General features: G+C 41.6%; 1 protein-coding gene and 1 pseudogene across 1 annotated transcript in view; one reads left to right on the top strand and one right to left on the bottom strand.

Moving 5' to 3' along the window:
* The first annotated feature begins 6,538 nt into the window (after window positions 1-6,538).
* The window catches only part of STON1 (stonin 1), a 48,637-nt gene continuing 30,185 nt past the window's right edge, over window positions 6,539-24,990 (top strand). Inside the window, exon 1 of the mRNA XM_033124932.1 lies at window positions 6,539-6,605. The gene's annotated coding sequence lies outside the window, so the exon portion shown is untranslated. The remainder of the gene's footprint in view (window positions 6,606-24,990) is intronic.
* Window positions 14,028-14,428, bottom strand: LOC117033050 (40S ribosomal protein S24-like; annotated as a pseudogene).

The following is a 24,990-nucleotide window of genomic DNA, read 5'->3' as shown; positions in this document are numbered from 1 at the left end:
CTACGGCTTAGAGAGGAAAAGCAGTTTTCTCCATGGTCATACAGCTCATACATGCTGAGATAGAGTCAGGATCCAAATCCAGGCTAGTCTGACTCTAGAGCCTGGATTATTCATACTGCACAATGAGCCTTTTCAATGGGGGCAGGGGTATTCAGTTCTATACCTGCAAGTACTATGTGTTTGTAGAATAAAATATTAAATTTCCCTTTCCACGTCTTCATCAAGTACCCCGACCCCTTCTTTCAATCAGCTTTTAGTGAATTTCTTGGGCCAATGGCCTGTCCCAATGTTTGCCTTTGGCGTGCATTGTCTTCCTTCTCTGACCCTTCACTTTTATTTACATATTCCACGTTATACAAACCTTCCTAACTACTGAACTCTGCATGTAATATATTGACGCTGTTGTGCTGCCCCCTCCTTCTAGTTCTCTTTCTGTACAATCTTGCTTTTTTTTTTTTAAAGGAATTTTCTAACACACACAGAAGTAGAGAGATGGGTACAAGTCCTTATCTCCCCATCACTTGTTATGAACATTTTGTCAATCTTGTTTTATCTTGTTTCTGCACTTCTTTTTTTTCCTGGAGTATTTTAAGGCGATTCGCAAACATTGGGCCATTTTGCCTGTAAATTTTCAGTTCTGCCCACCTCTGAAGATGGTGAGTGCTGACTTGTACCTCTGCCTTACCCATTTCATCATTCATTCAACAAGTATGTGTGGAGAGCCTGCCGTGTGCTCAGTACTGGGGAGGCTGTGATAAGGAAAACAGACATGCTGGCGGCCCTTGAGAGCTGATAGCCCACTAGGGGCACAACAAAGTGATCCTGTAACTGTGTAACTGCAAATCATATGCTGTCCATCGTGCCCGGAGACTGTCTCAGAGCATGTTTGTGTTTTTAGCAAAGCTATGGAAAAACAAGGCAAAACAACAAAAACAGTCCCCTGAGCCTTCCCTCAATTTCATGCTCCCCAGAGGAAACCACTTGCACTCACTGTTCTGGTATCTGTCTCCATATTTCCAAATAGCATGTTACTGGTGTTTTCCTGTTGGGCATTATCAGTTGACTTCACATTTGGAAGGTGAGGATTTGCCTATATTGCATTTGCCTCCCCTTCTCCCACCAGTCACATACACATATATACTTTTTTTTTCTCTTCCTGTCTCCTCTTCAAACTAGTTACATCAACAGTTTGATTAGGTCAATATTCAGGATATATACTTTATTATGATTATTAAAATGCTGTTCATAGCTGAGTCATATAAAAGACTATGATTACTTTTCCTTTCCTGTACAACTTTTTGTTTTTCCCTGGAGTTAGTAATTATCTTTAAAAAATTTACATACTGCGTTTTCTATGGTACTTGTCACTGATTTATTCCTAAATTCTCTCCACGGTGTGTAACTCTCTTCTCAGTGTGGTCCAATTCAAATGGGTGTTCAGCCAACTTTGTCGTCTTCAGGAAGTCTCTCCTAGAGCCCTCTAACGTGCACCAGGATGTGATCTCTAGGCCAGTAGTACTGCTGCTCTCTTGGGCTCTCCCTTCCTCATCATCTTGGGCATCAAGTGCTCCCACTCTTAAAATAACCCTCTCTCATCCCATTACTCCTTCCAGTGACTGCAAGCTACCTCTCAAAGACTTGTCTATTCTTTCTAGTCCTGTGTGGTGTGGAAAGAAAAAATAAGGTCATTCTCAGTTTAGGCACAGAGTTTAGGGACTCAGTTGAGGGATTCAGATAGTTCGCTGAAGTCCACATAGGAATAAAAGACAAAAAAAAAAAAAGAAAGAAAGAAAGAAAAAGAACTTGTAAGTAATCATGCATTGATTCCTGGAAAAGCTGTAATTTTCAAAACTTACTGAAATATTTCCTACTTTTTCTTGACTACATATAACATGCTCATCGTTGAAAATTTAGAAAATAAGGCAAAGTATCAAGAGCCCACATCTCTCTCTGTGGAGATTCAACATTTTTGTTTATTCCTGCTTTTTTCATGCATATATCAAATATTTGTTTTTAACCAAAATTGGGATTATAAGAAATTCCAAATGAGAAAAAAAAATTACTAGGGTAAGGTTATAGGTTAGCTGGCGGCACAACTCCAGGGGGCGCTGTTCACATTGTGTTCTATAACAGGCCTGGATGAAGGCATGAGACCTTCCAGGCACAGCTTGGGAAACTGATAAAGAGCATGTGTCTTGTGATAGCATTTTTAAACACCATTCCCCATTGTGTTATTACAAGAATGCTTTTCAAAGCTGATAAAACTGGATTCTCCATTGCTTTTGATAAGAAATTAACTCTATCAGTTAAGCTAACAGATACTTTTTAACAACATGATGGCTTTCGCAGTTGTTATCCATTAAAACAAAACAAAACAAAAGAAAACAAAAACTACTATTTCCAAACAAAAATGTGAGAAAAAAATAAGTAAAATGAGGAACCAGTTAGCTAAGGAAGCAACCAAAAAAGTTGGAGCAAAAGGCTCTCTCCAAATGACCATGACTTAAATAAAGCCTTCTTTATAAGAAACATCCTCAGAAAAATGTAACGTTTACTATAGTTTTGTGTTTTGCTACATTAACGCTGGATGGAAGTTGCTCCTAGCTCTTGAAAGGCTTCAAACTCTCTAACTGAAGCATAGAAGACAGCAACTCGGTTGATGATGGCTAAGAAACCATCTGGCAGAGCCACATTGACAAGAACTGGTCTGTTCTGTGATAGAAGAGGAAGCTTCTGTTTTCGGCTAAGGGCCCTGCCCTCAGACACCATGGTGATAAATGGAAAGCTTGTCAGTGAGCAGTTGGTTGTCTCTGCCTTACATTTTTCAGCAGTTTAGTAATTATCTCCAAATTAGGAAATTAATTGGCAATCAAAGCATTAGAGCAGGAAAACCCATTATAGCTCTTCCAAACCTTTGAGAGAAAAGGTTATGGAGCATTAGAATAACTGTTTTCCTACGGAGAGGATTAGAAGAATTGACTCCTAGGTGGAAACATGTTGGAAGCTATTGTCTGGTTTGCATGTGTAGGGGCCTCAAAAGTCACTCCCCCACCTCCCTTAGAATCTTTATGCTTGTTTTTTTTTTTTTTTTTTTTTTTAATTTATTGGGGTGACAATTGTTAGTAGAATTACATAGATTTCAGTTGTGCAATTCTGAATCACATCATCCATAAATCACACTGTGTGTTCACCACCCAGAGACAGCTCCCCTTCCATCACCGTACATTTGATCCCCCTCACCCTCATCCCCCACCCCCCAACCCCCTTACGCTCTGGTAACCACCAAATTACGTTCCCCAGATTAATTTTCAAACCCCGTGGCCATCCTGTGGTCACCGACTGCCCTCCAATCCCCTCACCCTCCCCCCCACCCCCCACTCCCCCCGCCCATCTAGCAACCCTCAGTTTTTCCTCATTGTCTCCCAGTTTCTGATTAGTTCATTCACTTATTCTTTTCTTTAGAATCCGCAAATAAGTGAGATCATATGGAACTTATCTTTCTCTGTCTGACTTATTTCACTTAACATAATGTTCTCTAGATCCATCCATGTTGTTGCAAATGGTAAGATTTCTTTCTTCCTTATGGCTTGTTTTTTCAGGAGCTTTAATGATCTCTGAACTCAACCCTGCTGCTCCCTAAATACCAGTGGACTAGCCCAGTGATGACACCACATAGGTCCCATGGAATTAACACAGTTCAGTTAACTAGCAAAGAACAAAATGTCACGTATTTAAATCTTGCTCAGATGCTTAAGAATATTCTCCCTCTCCAACTTTCCTTGTATTTCTTTAGGACACTTCTATTATGTTAAACTGTCAACATATCTCATATAGTCATTTTCATGTATGCCATCTCCCTAAGCGGCTGCAGATAGGAGACAGGAACCCGCCTTATACCTTGTACATGGTAGGTGTTCAGTAAATGCTCATTAGATACATTCTAGGAAGCAGGCCAAGGGACTGGCCACCTGTCGTAATGGTCAGTGTAGCTGAAGCCACACCTAAGAGTGTCCCATTTGTAGGACAAAGGATCATGGGCCATTCTGAATTAAGTGATCATCCCCCTAAATAGCATTGATTTCAGTTGCCATTCTCAATGAAAATAAGGGGTTTTAAATTTATGTACGGAAATTTCTATCCAAGGAGTATTCAGGTTTTCTCATAGGAAAAGTTTTTTAAAAAGAGTATGTGCTTCAGACCTCAGGCCAGTGTGTATCCTGCACCTAAAATGGTGATTTTTCCCCCGTTTCATTTTCACTTTTGTTGAAGTCATCCATACACTGTAATCTTTTTTTGAATATGGATTTCCAAAAGCCCTCACTCTATCTCGAATGAATATTGCAATATAAATAGAGCTGTTGTAAATTTTTAGAGAGAAATGTTCTTATCAAGCCTTTAGGGCTAAGCTTGTCCTAAATCTGAAGTCCTCACTTTTCCCAACCTGGTCCCCTTTCAAATCGGGCATTTCTGCAAACTGGTTTGAATTTATAGTAATTGATTCCAGACAGCTTCAGCAGATTTGAGTTTGAGGAATTCCACATTAAATCTACTGGGTCATATCTATAGATACTTTGGGGACCTCTTGTTAAACAGTGAGGAAATTCTAAGTGGTTTTCCGTGAAAAGGCTGCCAGGAAGGGAAAACCTGTTAATACAAAGGAGAATGATATCATCTGAGGGTCTACTTAGAGTAGAGGAAGGAAAACTGCAGGACCTGGAGTAAAATGAGGTCACAGCTGAGGATGAATGGCTGTGGTCTCTTAGCTCCTTACGAGAACGATGACCCAGGCTCAGTACCTGTCTAGTTCTCTAGTAGAGTCTGAAAAGTTACCAGTCAGTTTACTTCCTATTCTCTCGACTCCCTCCTCAACCCTTGATCATCCCCAGGAAACAGGAAAGTGAGGAGGACCTGGTGTCCTTTTCTGTTCGTTTAGGGTGTCTTAAGGATAAACAAAATTAGAAATTTTATCTGAGAATAAAAGTTTCCTAAATAGATCCTGGCTTGTGACTTGAGGCATTGCCGGGCCCTGCCTGAATGTTTCCTTAGAGCCCTCAGTGCAAGTTCTTAACACTGGCTGAAGATTGAGTAGGATGCTGAATTTCTTTACCGTTTCACCAAGGAACTCCAAAAACAAGACTGCACCTGAAGGAACATTTAAAAGAGAATCACATTGCTATGCAAACACAAGGAAGTATTCCGTCAGAATTTCTTCATTTCCTTTCTACCATCCAGGCAGAGCACTTCAAGTTGAGATGTTCACTAGTGCCTCCTAACTCCTCTCCTTGGGCCCAACCCCTCTGTTTGCTGATAGTTCATCTTTCAGAGTGTTAACACCAATCACCATTTTAAGGTCACAAGTATTGACTGGTGTCTACTGTATGCCAGGCTCTGGGAATACAAAAGCGAACAGGACATCTCTTGGATCAAAATATTCCTTTGCTTAAAAAATTTTCATGGATTTCCGTTTTCTGCTTCATGTCCAGATATACCTTCCCATCCAAGCATTTCCCACTTCCCCTAAGGCTTCCAGTCTCGCCAGCCTCCAAAGCTCCATGACCCAAGGCCTGGAATACCCTCGTTTTCTGCCCTCTGAGTCCATTCAAACCCAGTTCAAGTCTCCCATCCTGGGGTTGGGTGTCCCTCCAGAGTAAAAGACGGCAAATCCTCTCTTTTTGTTCTGATCCACTTCCAGTGAGGCAGTCCCACTTTTGGAAGAGGCGGAGATGTGAAGTGATTTGCCCAGTCACTAGCTGCCTGCAGGTGATGGAGTAGAGGGACTAGAAGCCACCCTCTAACCTCTCCCCAGAGGACAACTCCCCTTCTCTTCTGCACTCTGCAAGTGGCACACAGGAAGCACCTGTAAATATTTACCTCCTGCCCCATCGACACAGCTCTGCCCTTCCCTAAACCACCCTGTGTCATCCTCCTCCTGAATACTGACCCACCCAGGAAGGTGAGGTTTCATCTTTACCTATCATCTTACCCTGCGACCAGGGCTGGTCCCACCTGAAGGGAAAAGAGGAGGCACTAAATAGAGGCTTCAAAAATAATACTTTAGTTCTCCTCACACAAGAGAAAACAAAACCGACCAATCAACCAAACAACAAAACTCATTGAAGCAACGTGGAAAGCACGACCGTAAAGTACCCCCCAGCCCATTATCGCACTACTCAGAGACGACAGAGTCCTAGGGAGTGCAGGTTGGCTTCAGATCTGCCAAGGGTGCCAGCCAGCATCTGCTTTGAGGGGCAACTAAAGGTAACTCATATACTGCCCCTCCCTCCTCCCCCTACATTGGGGGCTGGAGACTCGGGAAGGAAGAATGGAGAATCTGACACCATCAGAAAAACTTTGGGGCATCCAGGGCGGGAAGAGAGTGAGGAGAGAACGGGGGATCCGGCAGGGGACCAAGCAGAGGGTGGGGTAGGGATTGGAGAGCGAGTCTCCGAGGAGTGGCGGTCCCTCCCCTCCCTTCCCCTCCCCTCCAGTAGGCTCCCGGCCCTCCCCCTCCGCCCCCTTCTCCCCCGCCTCTTTCCCTCTTCCTCCCACCCCTCCTCCCGGTGTGGATGGCGGCGGCCAGACTCGGAGCCCCAGCGCCACTGCCCGTGAGTGAGCAGCCCCAGGGGACAGCCGGGAAGGCGTGGGGCGCCCCCTCTCCAGGGTGGGGGGAAGTTTGCGGGCGGGGAGCGCGGGCGCCCTGGAACGTGGGCATCTCCTGTGCTGCTGGCTCGACGCCGGGCGCACTGTGCCGGGTCTCCCCTACACCGCCCTCGCTGCCCCAGAGCTGCTCAGGGCCTGAGGGGTGTCCCCGACGGGGCTTCCCCTCCGCATCTCAGCTCTGGTGCTCGGTCCTGGTCTAAAGAGAAAGAAAACTCAAAGAGCAAAGAAAAGAATCTAGACACGGTTCCGAGGGCGGGGGCGGGGGGCTCGTACAAACCCACGCGCGCTCCGGCCTTCCTGACCTGAGTCACTAGCCTGGGACCTTTATCCTCCCTGGGGGATCTGGACCATCCCACCTCCAGGACTCTCACCTTCCTTATTCCTGGCTCCCGTTATTCGTGCTGCTGCCACCCCCCACCCCCATTGCTGTGTCCTCTAGGCTCTGGCTACCGCTGGTGTCTCCAGCCTGGGGTTCTCTGCAGCCCTAGAAGGCGATAAGCCAGGCCAAGGGGCTACAGCCACGGCGGCCTCCACAGTTGCCCAGACATTTCCAGCAGGAATGAGGGTCACTGGGATTTGGTGTAGGGACCCCAGTACCCACACACTGTACCTTTTGGGTCCAAGGGGAAATTAAATACTGTATATTCCTTCTTAGGATTTTACTGTTTGTGTTGGTTGGGCATCTTTTTAAAAAATCTCACCAACTCTGTTTTCTTCCAATAGTAATGATACTTTACATAGCCTTTCTAATTCTGGGGGGGAAAAAAAGAACCCAAGAAAAAATAATAAAGAAAAAGAAGAAAGATAAAAACAATACTTGCTAAAAATACTGTGCAGAACTTGATCTTTGGAAAGTAAAGACTTCATTCCACTCATAACCGTTTTAGTGGAAGATGGGAGTTCAGTAAAACTTGTTCTCAGACTACCTCAAACAGATCATTATGGCCTCCCCCAGGCTAGAAGTTTAATTTGCCTGACAGAAACCGCAGTGTTTGTTGGCATTCCTCAGCCTGGCATACTCCCTCTGCATTTCTCTCCCCTCCTGCTAGCTCTCCATTCCCCACTCCCACTTTCTCATAAACAGGAGTTGTGAAAACAAGGCAATGGAACAGGCTAAATGAGCAGGACCACAAAGAAAAAACTGCCTCACTTGTTTTACCCCTGAGGCTGTTGCTTCAACTTGATTCTGATTGGGTAGAAGAATGTTTAGTTCATTTGTGTGGTTTTATGTCTGTTCTCATTATGGTTGAATCAGTGTTTCCATGACAGGCCTAGTTCTCTGGGTGCTTAGAAGGAGCTTGTTAATTCTCAGATGGGTCTGAACAGGTCAAGTCTGGAATCCGCAGATTTTTTTTTTTTTTTTTTTTTTAAGGGATTTATCTGGGTTGATACTGCAAGCCTCTTCTCACTCACTCAGAAATGGGGCAACAGGGGACAGCCATAGCTGGGGTTTGCTTCCACATGACCTAGGAAGTAAAGGCTTTCCTAAGGAGTGAGCTTTGTAAGCAGGCTCACAGGCGGGCTTTGAACTTTTATTATTTTTAGGGAGAACTCTGTTCTCAAGAATTTTAGCCATTTCCATTTCTGTACAAACAATAAGTGTGGCTGTAACATATGTATCAGATCAGATTCTGAACAGCCCATCAAAACAGGTCAATGTATTAAACTATATGGAAATAAAGTTTTTTTTTTTTAACGAAGTTCACTGGAAATAAACTCCTTTATTTTAAAAAGGATGTAATGCGTTTTTCTCTGCTGATTCAGTTTGACAACTTCCCATTTGTATGAATTAGTAAGGTTTTACCGTGGTCTCAAAATGTCATTGATAAAGTTAAGTGTTGTGACTTCCATTCAAAAACAAAGTACTTCAGTTTTGAACTTGTTTGGCCCTCTTGCTTAGAAACACAGTGCACTCAAGATAAAACTCTTCAGTCTCTTTCTCTTCCTGAGACTTTTTAATAGTGTATTTAATATCCTAGAAGTCAACCTTATGCTTTTTTGGCGAGAAATCACCTTCTGCCTTGTTCAGGTTTTGCACCACCTTATGGAATCTTATTAAACTGGGTGGTTTGCCATTAGTCACAAGGGTTTGCTGTACAGCCCCAGTCAGGTAGGCTGCTCTGGACGCTGGGGATATATTGAGGGCTGGCACAGTGTCCTTTACCCAAGAAGCAGGTGTTCTGGATGGTAAGACTGAAGGCTGCATCCCCAATGAGCCAATGGAATGCAGCCAATTATCATGTGGAAGAGTCAGGTGAGTTGTAAATACATCAGGTGTGGGGCCTACAAGAGGAAGGAGGGCAGGGGTCATTAAGAAGTCAAATAACCTATAGGAAAAGGATGTGGCCTTTTAAAATCATGTTGTACAAGAATACTGAATTCCATAGGGTCTGCTTAGGGTATGGTGTTAAATGTTAAAAGCAAGTTATGAAATAGAAAGCACTGTAATCTAAGTCTGAAAATCCATCCAAAAATATTGGAATTATGTATATGCATTGAAATGGATGGTGGGATTATAGGTGCTTTTGATTTTCTTTGTGCTTGCCTGTATTTCTCAACTTTTTTTTACAATAGTAATAGCGAAGATTTCATAAGTGGAAAACACATACATAAGGTATTTCATTTTGAAACTCTTTGAGGTATATACAATCATTATTCTCATGATATAGGATTCAGAAACTAGAATCAAAGGGGTAACTTGCCAAGGTCACATAGCCACTATGTGCTAGAATCAAATCTTGAATTCAGGTCAGTGGCCAAAGTCTGCATCTCAATCCTCTGTCTAACATCTCCCTGCATATGCATTATTATTATTTTAATTATAAGAAAAAATAGAAAAAGGAAGGGAAAGTATTTTGTCCTTTACTAAGAACTGGTATTTTGATTAATTGTAAAATGCCTGTGCCTCCCATCTCTCCCATCTCCCACTGTCACTTCTCTTTAGAAGTCCTTGGGAATTGCTCCAGACTTAGCCAGAGGTATCTCACCTTCCCTTGGGAGCCAGCTGTGCTCATAACTAAGCATCCAGAATTCCTCGGAGGCTCCCCAGCCAACTTGGAGTTCCAGGAACCCCATGGGATTCTGGAGCAGTCCTGGTAGAAGGCAGGATTTTTAAAGTAGATCAGTCAAACTTTGTTTTCTGAGCCCTGCCAGTATGGGCTTACATTGTTCTTGGCATTATCAGGGGAGTATGATGGGTAGGAGAAGCAGGGAAAGTTCCCATGCTCCCATTTACCTAAATGTTACATGGGATGTCAGAATAGGAAGGTCAAGGATTTACTATGTAACAGGAAGGAGAAAGAGAGAAGCTTATTGCTTCTCAATGCTTATTACTGTGAAAACACAATGACAAACTATTTTTTAGAAGTCTAGCTATGTGGGTGATCCCATGTGTTGGCAAGATGAACTGGTTTAGTGGAGGTGGAAATATTCAGTGTGAGTGATTCTGGGGTAGCTCTGGAAAAAATGCACTCATCTTGTACCACCATGTGCCCTCACAGGCAACCAGGCCCTTAGAGGTCACCTTTATCCATCCTCTTCCGAAAATACACCTAAAGATCCCAGAAGGATGGGCTTTTCTAAAACACCTTATCATTCAGACAACTAGATTGAAACAACTACTTGACTTGGAGCTGACAGGTCCTGGAAAAACACAAATAAATACGTTTAAAACACCTGATCATTCAAATAACGTGCCTTAAGAAGGAGGCTTTATCTCGTCTATTCATCAAGGAAGAGATTGCTGAAAGGCTGATGCTTCTAAATCACCTTTTTATGGAAACAAAAATTATGAGAGTCAAGGACTTTTCCCCCAAATTATAATACTTGGACCAATGTCCCAGATCTTGTAGCCATTTAAACATGAGAAATGTCTTTCTGGTCTCTCAGTGCCAAGAGAAGGTCTTGTGAGCAACTTGTTTGTTTTGTCTTGTGGATGCTGTGAATCCTTTAGTTGACGTTTCCCATTTCTTATTTGGCCAAAGGAAGCAGAGCCCATTCAGTGGCTGACTTCTAGAGTAGGTGTAGGACTTGACGGCCTCTATTTTTCAATAACGAATGACATTATTATACACCTTATATTTCCTATCTGTACTTTTCTTTGAGTCTCAATTTTCTTACCTACCTGACATTTTTTTGTTTTATGTATTCAATGCATTTTGGAGGCAGTTACTTCTGATCGCGCACTTCTTCCTTCTGAGTTAATTTTTCTTTATGTCAACCTAAATTTAGAAGTTCTTTCATAAGGTTTTTGGTAAACTTTAAAGTATTTGTATTCCTGAAAATGTCTTTATTTTGCTATTACAAATGAGTGTTTGACTGTATAATTCTGGACTCACAATTTTTCCCCCTCCGTACTTGGAAGATATCACACACACCATTATCTTCCTGCATCTGTTGCTACTCCTAAGAGTAGTACCAAGTAACTTTGGGCAAGTTACTCAATATCCTTGTCTATAAAATAGATCATAGTATCCACTTCGGGGATGATTGTGAGGAGATAATGTATGCAAAATGTTAGAATAGTGCCTGCCATATAAGGAAGCACACAGTAATTGTTAACTATTACAAATACTTTTATATTTTTTCAGAATTTCTTGGCTTTCTTGGATTTTACTGGTTTATCTAAATGTTAGTTCATCTAGTTGTGCGTGCACACACACACACACAAAATCCTGTTGGGATTTTTATTAAAATTGTGTTTAATATATACTCTAGGAGAATTGACACCTTTACAATATTGGGTCTTCTCCTTTTATTCAGGTAATTTTCCCGATAAATGTCTTACCCAACTTGTTGTATTTATTTCCTATAGGCTTCGTTGATATTTTAAATATCTTTATTTCTTATTATATTTTTAAATTGGTTATTTGCTGACCTATAGAGACATTCTGATTTCGAATTTTGAGCTTGTATCCAGCATCCCAGCTAACTTCTCTTGATCTAAGCATCTGTATGTAGATTTTCTTGAATTTTCCAGGTAGACAATCACAAAACAATAATTTGTCTTTTCCTTCTGACTCATATCTTTTTCTTGTATCATTGCATCGGATAGATCCTTGAGTACGTTTAATAGAAACGGTGATGGCAGTCTCCTTGCTTCTTACTGTTTTCAATAAGGGCTCTTAAAGTTTTTCCATTAAGCATGAAGTTTGCTTAAGGTTTTGGTATATATATTCTTTATTAAATTAAGGACTTTCCCTGTATTAATATTATTTTAAAAGTTTTATCATGACTGAGTGTTAATTTTATGTAATGCCTTAATGTTTTTTTGTGAATTACGAGATGATCATATATTTTTCTTTCTTAATATTATGTGTTAAATATTATGAGTATATTTAATTATATTTAGACATACTTGCATACACACACATACACACACACACACACAAAGGGTGTCAAAAAAACTATACACATTTTGAGAAAGGAAAAAACTATCAAAATTGTAATACTCAATATATACCGATAACAAAAGATGAATACAAGTCATGTTTGACTTCTGCAATTACAAGAGGTGCTCAAAGTGGTTACCATCAGCATCTAGACACGTCTGATTACGGCAAACTACTGCTTGAGCAATGCTGACCAAAGTGTCCACTTGTATACATTTTTTTGGCACCCCTTGTATATACATACATGTATCAATGTTCTTATATTCTATGGGATATCATTTGCTAGTACTTTAGTTAGGGTTTTTGCAAATGTTCATAAGTGAAACAATTGGTCTATAATTTTCTCTTTTAAAAAAATACTGTTTCTCTAGTGTTTGGTGTTAAGTTTATATTAGCCCCATTAAAGAGGTTGGGTAGCTTTTCCTATTTCATATATATTTTCTTAAACAGTTTGTAAGAGATAAAGACTATCTGTTCCTTAAAATGTTTGTACAATGTATTGTAAAATACATTTACAAAGGGTATGTGTCTCAAGTTTTAGACAATTCAATTTTATTAATGATTATTGATGAATTTGGGTTTCTGTTTCTTTTTAATTCAGTTTTGATAATTATTTAGATAATCCATTTCATGTATTCTCAGATTTATTAGCATAAAGTTACTCATAATTTTCTTTTATGGTTTTTATAAATATTGCCTGTATCTTATGTTCCATTTTTCATTTTAATGTTGTTTATTTGGGTGAACTCTCATTTTCTTAATATAGAGGTCTGCTTAATTAGTCTTTTGTTATAAGCAACTTCTTTCGTATCTATACTTTTCGATTTTCATTTTTTTCCTCTTATCTGTATGATTCTTTCATTGCTAGCTATTTGAGTTGAGTCCTAGCTTATTTATTTTTTGCTTTCCAATAAATGCATTTTAAGGCCACCAAGTTATCTGTAAATACTGCTTTAGCCACATCATACAAGTTTTGATAGTGTACATTCATTACCATTTGGCTGTAAATATTTTGTACTTTTTTAATTTCTTTTCTAACTCAGTCTTGTGGGTATTTTTGGTTTTGTTTCGTTTTGAAAATTTACATTTTCAACTTCTTAAAAAACTTTTTTTTACTTTGTTTAAATTATTGTTGATTTCTAATTCAGTTACATTTTGTAAAGAACATGGTCTGTATAATAGCAATTCTGTGTTAGGACTTTTGTTAGGTCCAATTACATAAACAATTTTTCCAAATAGTTCAAGTGTGCTTTACAAGAAAAATATATTGACTACTCGATGGGTGCAGAATTCTATATCAATCTAATAGGTCACACTAATTAACTGTGTTTTTTTTTTCTGTACATATATTTTTTTTTTAGTTTAAATAATTTTAATGTGCTTTTTAAAAAAATTTCAAAGCCATTTCAATGATTAAGAAAAATATTCAGTATAGTTTTTTAACTGTTTTTTAAATTTTTCATATCCTTCCTGATTTTTTGACCTGTTTTCCGAGTTCCCTTCTGTTTCTGAGAAAGGAATATTATAATTCCCACTCTGATTGTGGATTTGTCAATTTCTTCTTGCAATCCATCAGTGTTTATGCAAATTCGTGATTATTATTTCTTTTGGATAAATTTATTATATATGCAAGTACTGTCCTCTTTCATTTCTATTAAAGCTTTTGGCCTAAATTCTATTTTGTCTGATATTAATATTGCTACACCTACTTCTCTTGGCTACTATTTTCCATGGATGTTTTTGTGTGTCCTTTTTTATTATATTACCTTCTCTGCAATTTTGCTTTAAATGTGAATCTTAGAAACAGCATTTATATATAGCTTCATTTTCTTTTTTATTTTAACCTGAAAATCTGTTTGTTTGTTTGTTTGTTTGTTTATTAAAGTTCTTAGTTTATTAGTCCTCTCATGAAAAATCTGCTCAATCACCGCAAAGTCACTGGTGAATCTTTACTCCTTCTGTCATCCAATCTTCACCTCACTTTTTGCCAGCGCCAACACTGGCCTTTGCAGTCCCCAAAACTTTTTCTGTTCTTGCGTTCCTTTCGCTGTTTTCTTGAGGTCTTTTTCTTCTCATACAAGCCATGTCTTGCAAGTCTGTGTTTGGTTTCATTTTTCTTTGCGTAATCCCAGGAATCATAAATCATGCCAAAGCCAGTTGTCTTGCCACCACTGAAATGGGTTCTGAATCCAAATACCAAAGATAACATTTGGTGTGGTCTTGTGTACTTTGGCTAGTTTTTCCCGAATTTCTGTCTTAGGTACTATTGCTTTCCCAAGGTGAAGAACATCGATGACCGTTTGTTTCTGTTGAAGTAGTCGATTGGTCATAAACTTCTTGGTCCAGATAGTTACTATATTGTTCATCATGCTGGTCCTGGAAATCTGTCTTTTTAAATAATCGAATTTAAATTTTTTACATTCTTTGCAATTAGATATATATTTTTGACCTCTTTCTGTTCTCTGAAGTTCTTATATTTCCTATTTACCATTTTTTGTTGCTTCTTTTATTCCTTTTTACATAGTTTTCTTTAGATTGATCAAGTTTTGTACATTTCTACTTTTTTTCTGCCAACTGTTTTGAAAGACATAAATTCTACTGTATTCATTCAGTAGTTATCCTTAAATTTTTAACACGTTTATTAAACAAAATTTAAAGTGAATCAATTTCTCTGTTTACCTCTCCACAGTGCAGTGGCCTGAAATGGCTTTAAGTCTAATCTTTGCATTTTCCCATCATCCTGATTATTGTGGTTTAGTGACGTAGTCCCACATTGTGTATAGTCCTCCTGCATCCCTGCAATTAGTCATTACTATTGTTATTCCTAATTTTCTTTTTTTTTTTACAGTCATAATTTATTTAGCTTTGCCAGTTTCTTGTCTCAATATTATCTCTTGCATACCATTCCTCACTTCTGTGTTCATTTTCTTCACATTGATCATTTTTTCAGTGCAAGTCTAGAGTTGTAATATGCTCCATCTTGTGGGTATTTTGGGTTTTGTTTCATTTTGAAAATGTCTTTATTGCATGTCACTCTTGAAAGATAGTTTATCAAAGTATAGAATTCTAAGTAGATATTGTCTCTCAGCATTTTGTAAGATATTATTCCACTGTCTTCTTGTCTCAGTTGTTCCTTTTGAGAAATCTCTTTTCAGTCTGTCATTCTTGTGTCAGTAGTCTATTTTTCTCTCTTGGAGATTTTCTGTCTGATTTTTTTTTTCTTTCATATTCTGCTTTTTCATTATGATGTGTCCAGGTATAGTCTATATTTATATACCCTACTTGGAATTCAGTGTGCTCCTTTAATCTGAAGACTCATCTGTATTTTCACATCTAAAGGTTTCTCAGTTGTTGTCTCTACAAATTTATTTTAAAATAATTATTGAGCACTTACCATGACCCAGGAATGCTTCTAGGTGCTAGAAGTATAGGAATGAACATGAGAAACAAAAGCCCCTGCCCTCATATTAGGTCCCGCACACTCTGTTCTCTCCTTTTGGAACATCTATCCAGCAAATACTGAACCTCCTTCTCATTTTATCTTCTATGTCTTCTGTGTCTGAGGTTTCTCTTTCTCATTGTATATCTTTTTATTTCTCAACTGTATTCTGAGTGATTTTTTTCAGTTCTGTTTTCCAATTTATTAATTTTTCTTCAGTTGTCTTTAGTCTGCTGTTCAACCCATCTATTGGTTTTCGTTTTTTTTTAATTCAATGTGTAAATTTTTTTTATTTCTAGAATTCCTATTTGGTACTTGGTATCTTCCTGTATCTTTTATAAATATGATCTCTTTGCCTTATAATTTCAAATCCTTTTTGTATCTCAGTCAACATTTTAAATATACTTTGGATTATTTGTTTTCTCCACTTCTGACTTTACAATGATTCATTTTCTCTTGTGTTTTATATCATTATCAGGAGTTGTTTTCTGTAGAAAACCTATTTCTGCAGATGTTAGAACATCCTTGTGAAGCAATTTCACATTTGCTTCTCCTGGTGCTCTTGCTTTCACCTACTCCAACTAGCATTTTTGTTAATTTCTTGGCATACAGTGTCTGAACAACCTGACATTATACATTTAAACCTTGTTCTTGCATTGCGTTGTAAGCCTGGATTTCAAATTTTTTAGCTCATTTTCTATTCTTTGCTCAAGCAGATGACGGGCTTTCTTGTGGTTTCCTCAGATTGGCAGATGATGTTTCTCCAGACCTGTTTCACTAACGAAGCAGCCCTTTATCACTTCCTGCCTTATGTAAATGCTTCACTAACAGCTCCTGGCATAAGGTAGCCATCACCTGGACTCCCCTCACTGCATGCATGTCATTAAAATAGCCCCCAGCCCTGCAGGCCTCCAGCTGGTGTGGATTGTTCCATGTGCCCCTTGGCTTCAGCTCCCACTCATTAATCTAACTTTAACTTCTCTATATTTCTGGGATCTGGACATTTCTATTTTATCTATGTTTTATATAATATTTTTTGTTGTCACATTTTTGTTAAGTGTTTTGAAGTGTTTAGATTGGAAGGGGTAATTTCTTGTGGCAACCCAATCCCCCATGTTGACTGAGGCTTTTAACTACTGATTTTAAAGTTTATTTTATTTTAATATACGTAAAATAGAACACAAGTAAGCAAATGCATATACGTTAGCTCCTGGATATGCACTGCACTGTTGCTGAGTGAGTGCAGCAGGGAAGAGGCCCTGAAAGTGCTATGTGCTCACACCACCGTCACAGGGGGACTTGCACACGTGGAATGGCGTCTCGCTCTCTATCTGTCCCCATGTTCTCAGTTCAGAAGAGATCTGAATTTCCCAAACACACTGCTCCAGTCCCCAGATGCTGTCCTTTAGATTCTCTGTCGGGGTGTAAAACCTTCTTACAACAAACTAGTATCCTAGTTTGGTCAAGGATACTCACATCCTCTTTGGTCAAGGAGACAATGCTCTCTCTCTACTGGCATATGTATTTACTTGTGTCTCTACCGGTGCAGAGAAGTTTACATTGAACAATTGATTCTTTCCTTGTGGCTGACAGCATCTCGGGGAATGTTGATTGATATCAGCAAAGCCTGTTTATAAGATATAAAGAACTCTACACAAACATATCTTTCCCATACCCTCCCAACAATCTCTATTCTTTTGAGGAAACTAACCCAGCAATCGTCCGTGACCTTCTCCTCTGGCCCTCGCATCAGCCCCATGTGATAATGGAAAAGAAATGGACTTCGGAGTCAGGCAGATCTGGGTTTGAATCCAAGCTTTGCCACTAACTAGATGTGTGGCTATCTTAGTGTGTTTGGGCTGCTCTCACGGAGTACCACAGACTGGGTAGCTTATAAACAGCAAGAATGGATTTTTTACAGTTCTGAGACTGGAAGTCCAAGATGCGGGTTCTCCTGAGCACCCTATTTCGGGTTGTGGAGAGCCATCTTCTCTCTATGTGCTCACATGGTGGATGAGGTGAGCTCACTCTCTTATTAACACCTGTTTTATAAGGGCACTAATCCCACTCATGAGGGCGCCACCCTCATGACCTAATCACCTCCCCAAGGCCCCACCTCCTAATACCATCACTTGGGGGTTAGGATTTCAACATGAATTGTGGGGGGACACAAACATTCAGACCATAGCAGTGGCCTTGGGCAAGTTACTTCACATTTCTGAGGCTAAGTTTCATTCTCTGTAAAACAGTAATAATAAAACCTACACCCCCCCCCCCCAAATTGTTCTGAAGATTAAGTGAGATAGCAGGAAATGAGAGAGGCCTAGTACAATGAGAGAGGCCTAGTACAGGGCATATGTTAATGCTCACAAGTGCTACTCTTCCCCATCCTCGCCTCTCCCCTGCTCTTTCTTTCAAACCAAGATTGTGCTTCAGAAGGTCTGATCAGAAAGACCTCTAGGAAGAGGCCGTGGGTACACCTCTTAATATCTTATGTTTTCTTGGTAATCAATTTTCACTTCTCTTGGATGAATCTCCTTACAGCTTTTGAACCACCATTCTGATTTTGAACCTGTACCACCCCTTAGTACCCCTCCCAGTCTACTGATCAACCATTCTATAGAATAATTGTGTTGTTACTTAAGAACTAGGCCCCTCTTAACCAGAAATACCTCTTTGCTTTATTTGTTGGTGTTCCTTCCTTTAAGAAGACAAAAACCCTTTATTTCATTATTGAAGATAACATTTTAAATGCAAAGATCCCAGAGACCAAATATAAGGAGTAAATAACAGCTAGAACTACTTCTGGGATTGGGTTTCCCCAGGAGGGATCATGAAGGCCCTGAGAGGCAGGTAGAGGAAGGGAATTGACAAAGAAGAGGCAGCCATAGTGGGTAGAAGAACTGAAGGTATTCCTTGTGGATTTCTCAAGACCTAAAACTCTGCCTGTTTTACAACAATTGTGTCTGGGTCCTGTGGAATCTGTGTGGCCTAGAACTCTTTGCAGGTGCCTTATCAGAAATAATAATGATAGCTATGACTGTTCTTAAGGAGAGGAAAAGAGCAACATGAAAACAAAACATAATTGGAATTATGGATGTGCTTCCATATAAATATCTGTGGCTTGGAGTACAAAAATAACTTTTCCATTGCAGACCTAAGCCAAGTGTTTGATGGAAGCAGCACTGAGAATCTAATTTAAAACAGCCGTGGCCCAGAAATTCGGAGACAGGGCTGACACATTGGCCTCTGTTCGTTCCTTTGAACGTTGTTTTTCCCTTAGCTCATGGTAACTCATATCCAAGGCCAATTTAGAGAGCCTAGAAGAAGGTAATTGATGCTACAAACCTTGCTCTTTTTGTTGGCTTCAGTTTAGCGTTAATACAAACATAGAAATGTTTTAATCTCACATCTTTACAACTGAGAACCTCCCCTAATGCATCTCCAGGCCTGTTCTTCATTTGTGGCTTGAAGCAGAACCCCATAAATTTTGTGAAAATTGCCAGTTCCTTTGCTAGTCTTGGATTCAGTGGAAGGTGCTAGTGGGGGTCATTCTAAGTAGCACACTAGCCGTCAGGTGCTCCTGATTTTCAGAAAAATTATCTTGGTTAAAAAAAAAAAAAAAGATCAGGCTTTCCTGGGAACTGGGTGATCATGTGAGAGTCCCTCGGTTGTAAGAAGGCTCAGACTCGCCTAGATGAGCATTCCTCACCCCCACCCCAAGGAAGGAAATTGTTAGTTTAAGCTTCCTACCTCATCCCCTTTATCCTTCGTCTTTTGACTGACTGTAAACTCCCCGTGAGAATGGCTCTGTACCACACGTGATGGGGTTTACCCAGCTCCTGCGTGTCAGGATCTGCCCCGTCCCCACCCACCCTGGTCTCCGACCAGATGTTCATACTTAACTGCTTACACATTACGCTCCACACGTGCACACGGGCTTTGGCCACTCATGGTGGGAAGGAAGCCTGCTGCAAACTCCACCCCTCGTGGCATGCCTGTTGCCTGTGTGGCCAGAGGGAGTGCCTTCCCCGGATTCTCAGGAGGGCACTGCATGGGCTACCCCAACTGCACGCTGCCTCTGGAGACAGACTGAAAGGAGCAGACTCACCACCAGGGACGGTGCTGGCTGCTTTATTGCTTTCCTAGGCTGGCTGTGTTCATCCTTCCTGTGAAGAACAGGTTCTTTTAACCCCTTCCCTCCTGGAACTTTTGTTTGTCTTGCTTCTGACTTGTTGCCTTGCTTGCACTTTTTCATGCTTCTGGGACCCTGCCCTTACTTTGTTGAGAGCTTATCTGTCCCCGTCCCCTTTTGTTTTGATATGTGTGGCTGGCTCATGCAGCCCCCACTTACTGAGTGGCTGCTGGGTTTGAGGCACTGGCACATCACCATTGGTTGTGATGCTACGACCTACATCTCTTTTCTGGTGACATCAAGTCACTGTGGAGAATGACGAAGGTGATACAGCTCTGCAAAGCTTTGGGGAAATTGCCCCATGCCATGAGAGATGTACGTGAAGAAAAATCTCTTCTCTCTTTATATTTCAGACTTTAAAACTAAGTGTATGTGGGCGGGAGCCATCAGGTTCAACCCTGGTTTCTTTCCTGGGTTCCTGGCTTAGCTCCCTATCTGGTTTCCCTGCCTCTAGGCTCACCACCTTCCAGTCCATTCTCCTTTGTCAGAACTTTCTTTCTAAAATTCTTATCTGATCCCGTTTATTCTCTCTCTAAATACTTCACGGAATTCTATTTCCTTTATGATAAAATCAAACTCCTTAGCATGATACAGAAGAGCTTCTGTACTGTACTCACCTATCTGCCTTTTTCGCTTTATCACCCATGTTCACTCCTGGCTGCAGCCATGCCCGTCTTCCTGCAGAATTAGGCTCTCTTCTACCTCCTTGTCTTTGCACAAACACCTCTCTCTATTCTGTTCTGCCTGATCAATTCCTATGAGCCTTCAAGATTCAGCTCAGAAGCCCACTCTTCTTGAGGTCTTTTCAAACCACCAGGACCAGTAGCTTTATTCCCCCTTCCGTAATTGTGCAGACTGCCACCACCACTGCACTCATCTTAGTTAGGTATCTGGCTTAACTAAGTACCACAATACCCTGTATTTGGCTGTATCATAGGAACATTTGAGAATTGTCCCTGCTATACAGAGAATGCCCTAGGGTCATGGACTGTACCTATTTTCCACTCACCAGTGTATAGCGTAGTGTTAAGGGTGCTAAGTTATCATCGTTGAGTGAATGCGTGAAAGAATTAATTCACACACAGATGATGTTCACACACCAAGATGCAGATCCTTATACGAAGCTCACTTTAAATCTTACTTTAAATCTGAGAGTATTTATAAAGCACATAGTAGGAGCTTAGTGGATATCTGTTGAATCAAAGAAAGAATAAAATGCACATACATACAAACTATGGAACGTTTACTCCAAAATGTCCTAAGAAGAGAGCCACCATGTAGCCCCACTTCCTCTTAATTACAGTAGAAAGAATGTGGACTGCGAAATCAAAGATCAGAGTTTATGTTCATTTTCTGTTATGTTCCCTGAGTGAATCATTTTACCTCTTTAGACCTCTGTTTCCTCGTCTGTCAAATGAGGTCTTAGAAAGGGTATTTAATGCTTGTTGAACATTCTAGATTCAATCTTGATTAGAGGGCCTGAAGTCAAATGACCAGCTGCTTTCCATTAAGTGGCATGAATTTGGGACTCGTCATGGTGCGTGCTCATGACAAGCCCTGCAGGACTGGGCAGAGCAGTAAAGCTGAGACCAAGAGATCGACCAGAGTTTGCCCAAACTGTGGCAAGAAGCCAAGACCTAGTTGCAGAGAAGACGCAGGCTCGGGAGCATGGCCAGGGTGAGATGCCCTGAGTCAGGCAGGAATAATGGCACTCGGAGGTCAATGCTGGCTGGAGATACCCAAGAAAGAAGCATAGAAGGGAGTTGGACAGTGTGTTCCCAGGGGTGTGCTGAAAATGAATCCCTTCTCAGGAGAGTGTGGGAAGATCCAGTGCAAGGCATCAAGACCAGCTTCAGTTATCTGAAGGACGGGTAGGTGAAAAGTATTTAGACTTAGTCTATGTCCCTCCACAGCATAGATGGAAGCCAGGAGGAAGTTAAGTCGTGGATAATAGGAGGGAGAAGAGTTTAATTCTGTCCAGATGATAATGAGATGAACTTGCTTATAAAGTAATGAGGTCTCCACTGCTGGAAGTGTTTATGCAGCAGCTGGATTAATCCCTCAGCAGAGAGATATCAGAGATTCCTCAACTCTGAAGGCTGGACTACATGATGTCTAAAGTTTTTTTCTGATTCTAGGAGAGACTTTGCTTCTTCCCACCTTCCCAAATCTTATTTAGGTAAGCACTTTCATATTTCATAGCCCTGCCTTTTGTGATGTGGTCTCAGCATACCCTGCCGTCCTGGTGACAAGCTTTTGGGAGCTCCTTAGGCTCTGAATTCCCCCTTAAAGTGGAGCACCCCGGATTGGCCCTCATGGGCCAGGATGAGGCCTGACCAGGGCCTCTCTAGGGATGTTACCCAGTTTTTACGGGTAGTGGATCTATTAATTCCTCATCTTCTCGATCTGAGTTGAGCTGCAAAAGCAAAGCGTAACGAGTCTCATTTCCTCTGGTATGTGCTCGTGCCTCCTCAGGTGATGGACAGACTTTAGTTCCTTCCACCCATTTTTCTGCCCTGGAGTTGAACTTCACATGCCTTTGTGGTAAATCTTCTAATCTAGACAGTGACTCGCAGGCTTGGGGGACACTTTCCGTACTGGGGACTTCCCCGGCGTTCCATCCTTGCCTCCAAGAGCCTTCATTTTGTCTTAAATGCTTTCTCTTTTGTTTGTTTTTCCCTTTTCTTTTTCTTTTTCATCTCCTTTTTCTCAAGTCTCCATGCCCATTGAACACTACAACATTTCTACTTGTTTTTTCTTTTCAATGTTTTTCTTTTCAAATTCTTTGCCTTCTTGGTATCCTGGTGAATAGGAATGTGGGTGGCTTGTCAGTTCCATTGTTCATGTGAAGAAAAATGTCCAGAGAGGTTAAGTGATGCGCTTCATTTACTGGCAGAGCCAAGGACTCCGGAACCCTGACTCCGGTTTCCTGAGTTCTGTCTCAGCCTGTCCTGGGGATCACGCGACATCTGCTCATCGCCCTGGAGTCACAAAGTGCAGTAAGCTTTTCTCTGCATGTGTCGTCATCGTACCAAAATAATTTACCCCAGAGGCCAATCCCAGGCTTCTGAAGATTCATAATCTGAGACCACACTGAAACAACCTAACAAGAGTGACAAGAGCAAAAGAATTTGTGGAGTGCTTTCTATTTTTCAAAGAAACTTTTGGGTTCTTCATTTTATGTGATGCTCCCCAGAGCCCTCTGAGGTGGAAGAGGTCGTATGAGCCTCGTTTTGCAGGTGAAGGTCATGGGTGGAGTCCAGGCCTGGGGTGGGGGAAGGAGGCCCTGAGCATTCATGCTAGCTCCTGGTCCACAAATCTTCCATGTGGTCGGTGCTTCAGGAAAACTAGGAAAAGTGAATGAATTGTTAATATCCAGTGTCAAAGGCAAGGGAAACCCTGGGGCCAGACCTTGGGTTTGGCAGTTTGCCCAAGAAGCAGTCTTATGCCATGTTTGAAGGTGGGAGCTGAGGCAGGTGCAGTGGGGCAGGGGCAGTGGGGCAGGCTCTGACCCTGGAAATCCTGCTGCTCCAGCAGGTTGGGAGAAGATAAGGTCAGATGGGAGGGAAGTGTGCAGGCTTGGTGAGTTGGTTGTTAAGACACGGGTGAGCTGGGCTTGGCCTCCTGCGGGGAGAGGTGGCCTTCTAAGATCTGACCTACTCTAGCTGGGGATTCTGAAGTTGGAGAGGGACCTGCTCCCCTCAAATCTGGGTCTTATTATAATCTTGAGTTCTTTGGCCATTTATTCAGCAAATATTAGCAAGCACCTACTGAACATTAGTAAATCTCTAACGTTTATAGTTTTTCTTATGAGGACCTTGTGTGTGTGTGTGTGTGTGTGTGTGTGTGTGTGTGTGTGTATCTATATATCATCTGACATATATTCTTACTAATGCACATAACCAATAGGAATATGAAGTATTTTCCTCCATTTATGGATTAGGAAACTGAGGCCCAAAGATGGTAATTGGTTTTCTCAAAGTCCCACAGTTACTTCAAAACTGAGCCATGTCCAAAATCCATGTTTTCTGAGTTCTTTTACTGGTGCTTCTACCTGCTTTCCACATAGCAAGCAGCTCCTAGCCTTCAAAGTGTATGCTTTGAAAAGAAATAGGGGAAAACGCCTTTGGAGTTAGTACTCAAGGTTTCACTTAATCTTTAGAGGCTGGACAACCTAAATGCAGAGTTGAAACACAGTCTGAATCCTTTTTGTTAAACTCCCAAGTGGGCATTTGTGTGGTCGGCATTCACCCTTTAAGTCACCCAGGCACAAGTCCTCTTCTTAGATTTGGAATTCCTGTCCATGCGCTGGTGCACCCTGACCTGTCGGGCACCCTCGTTCTGTGGCCAGCGGAGCAGAGCAGCAGGAAGAATGGTTTCCTTGGTAAAGGAGTTATTGGTGAGAGAGCAGGGCTCATAGTGCAGCCAACCTGGGTCCTCCTGCATTGAAGGAAGCTTGCTGCTCAAATACGTGACTCAACTCACAGCAAAAGTCCCCTTTATTTTGCCCCATGACCTGTACTGTGACCAAGCGCTGAGCCCCTCTAAGCCCTACCACTGTCCCTATAATGGGCACATGAGTCTCTACCACCCTGAGCCCTGGGAATTGGGCCCAACAAGCTGAGCAAGGCTGATCCCCCAGAGGCCTCCTCCTGTTGGCTCAGACCGATGCCCAGGACACCTTTCGGAATGCGGCCTCCTCACTTCCAGATGAAGTCCCTGCTGGGCTGCCTAGGTCCCGTGGGTGCTTCGATGGAGATCCCAAGCTTCCTGGGAAGCTTGAGCCAGGCTGTGAATTCTTCCCTGTCAGAACGTCCTGTGGCTGCCGCCTCCCCCTCTCCTTTCTGGCCAGAAGCAGCTGCTCTCCTGTTCTTTCCTTGGCACAGTTCTTGCCCTACAGGGAGCCTGTAAGAAACTCTGGGATAAGTCAGAACCTGGCTTCAGTGTCAGGTACACTTTTCACTCATTTACCGAACAGTTTTTTGGGCCCGTTAGCTTGTGTCAGGGTAGGGCACCCTGGCATGGATAAGACCCTGCCAGCCCCTGTCTTGGAGCTGCTCCCTGCCTGGAGTGGAGGCCCCAGGAGACACCCAGTGCACTGTGACAGTTGCTATTGGAATGCTAGCCTGGATCCTTGGCCAGTCACCTACTCTGGGGGTTACTGCCCTGGTGCTCTATGTCTCTGCTAGACTCGCCTGGTCCTGACATGCGCCTCGGGAGCCTGGCTCTGCTGTCCCAGGCCTGCATTGCCCATGGCTCCAGTTATCTGTTGCTGTAGAATACCCACTCCAACCGTAGAAGTTTTC

Source organism: Rhinolophus ferrumequinum, chromosome 13 (assembly GCF_004115265.2).
Source record: "Rhinolophus ferrumequinum isolate MPI-CBG mRhiFer1 chromosome 13, mRhiFer1_v1.p, whole genome shotgun sequence".
NCBI lineage: Eukaryota > Metazoa > Chordata > Mammalia > Chiroptera > Rhinolophidae > Rhinolophus > Rhinolophus ferrumequinum.
This window is presented reverse-complemented; position numbering and strand designations above follow the sequence as displayed.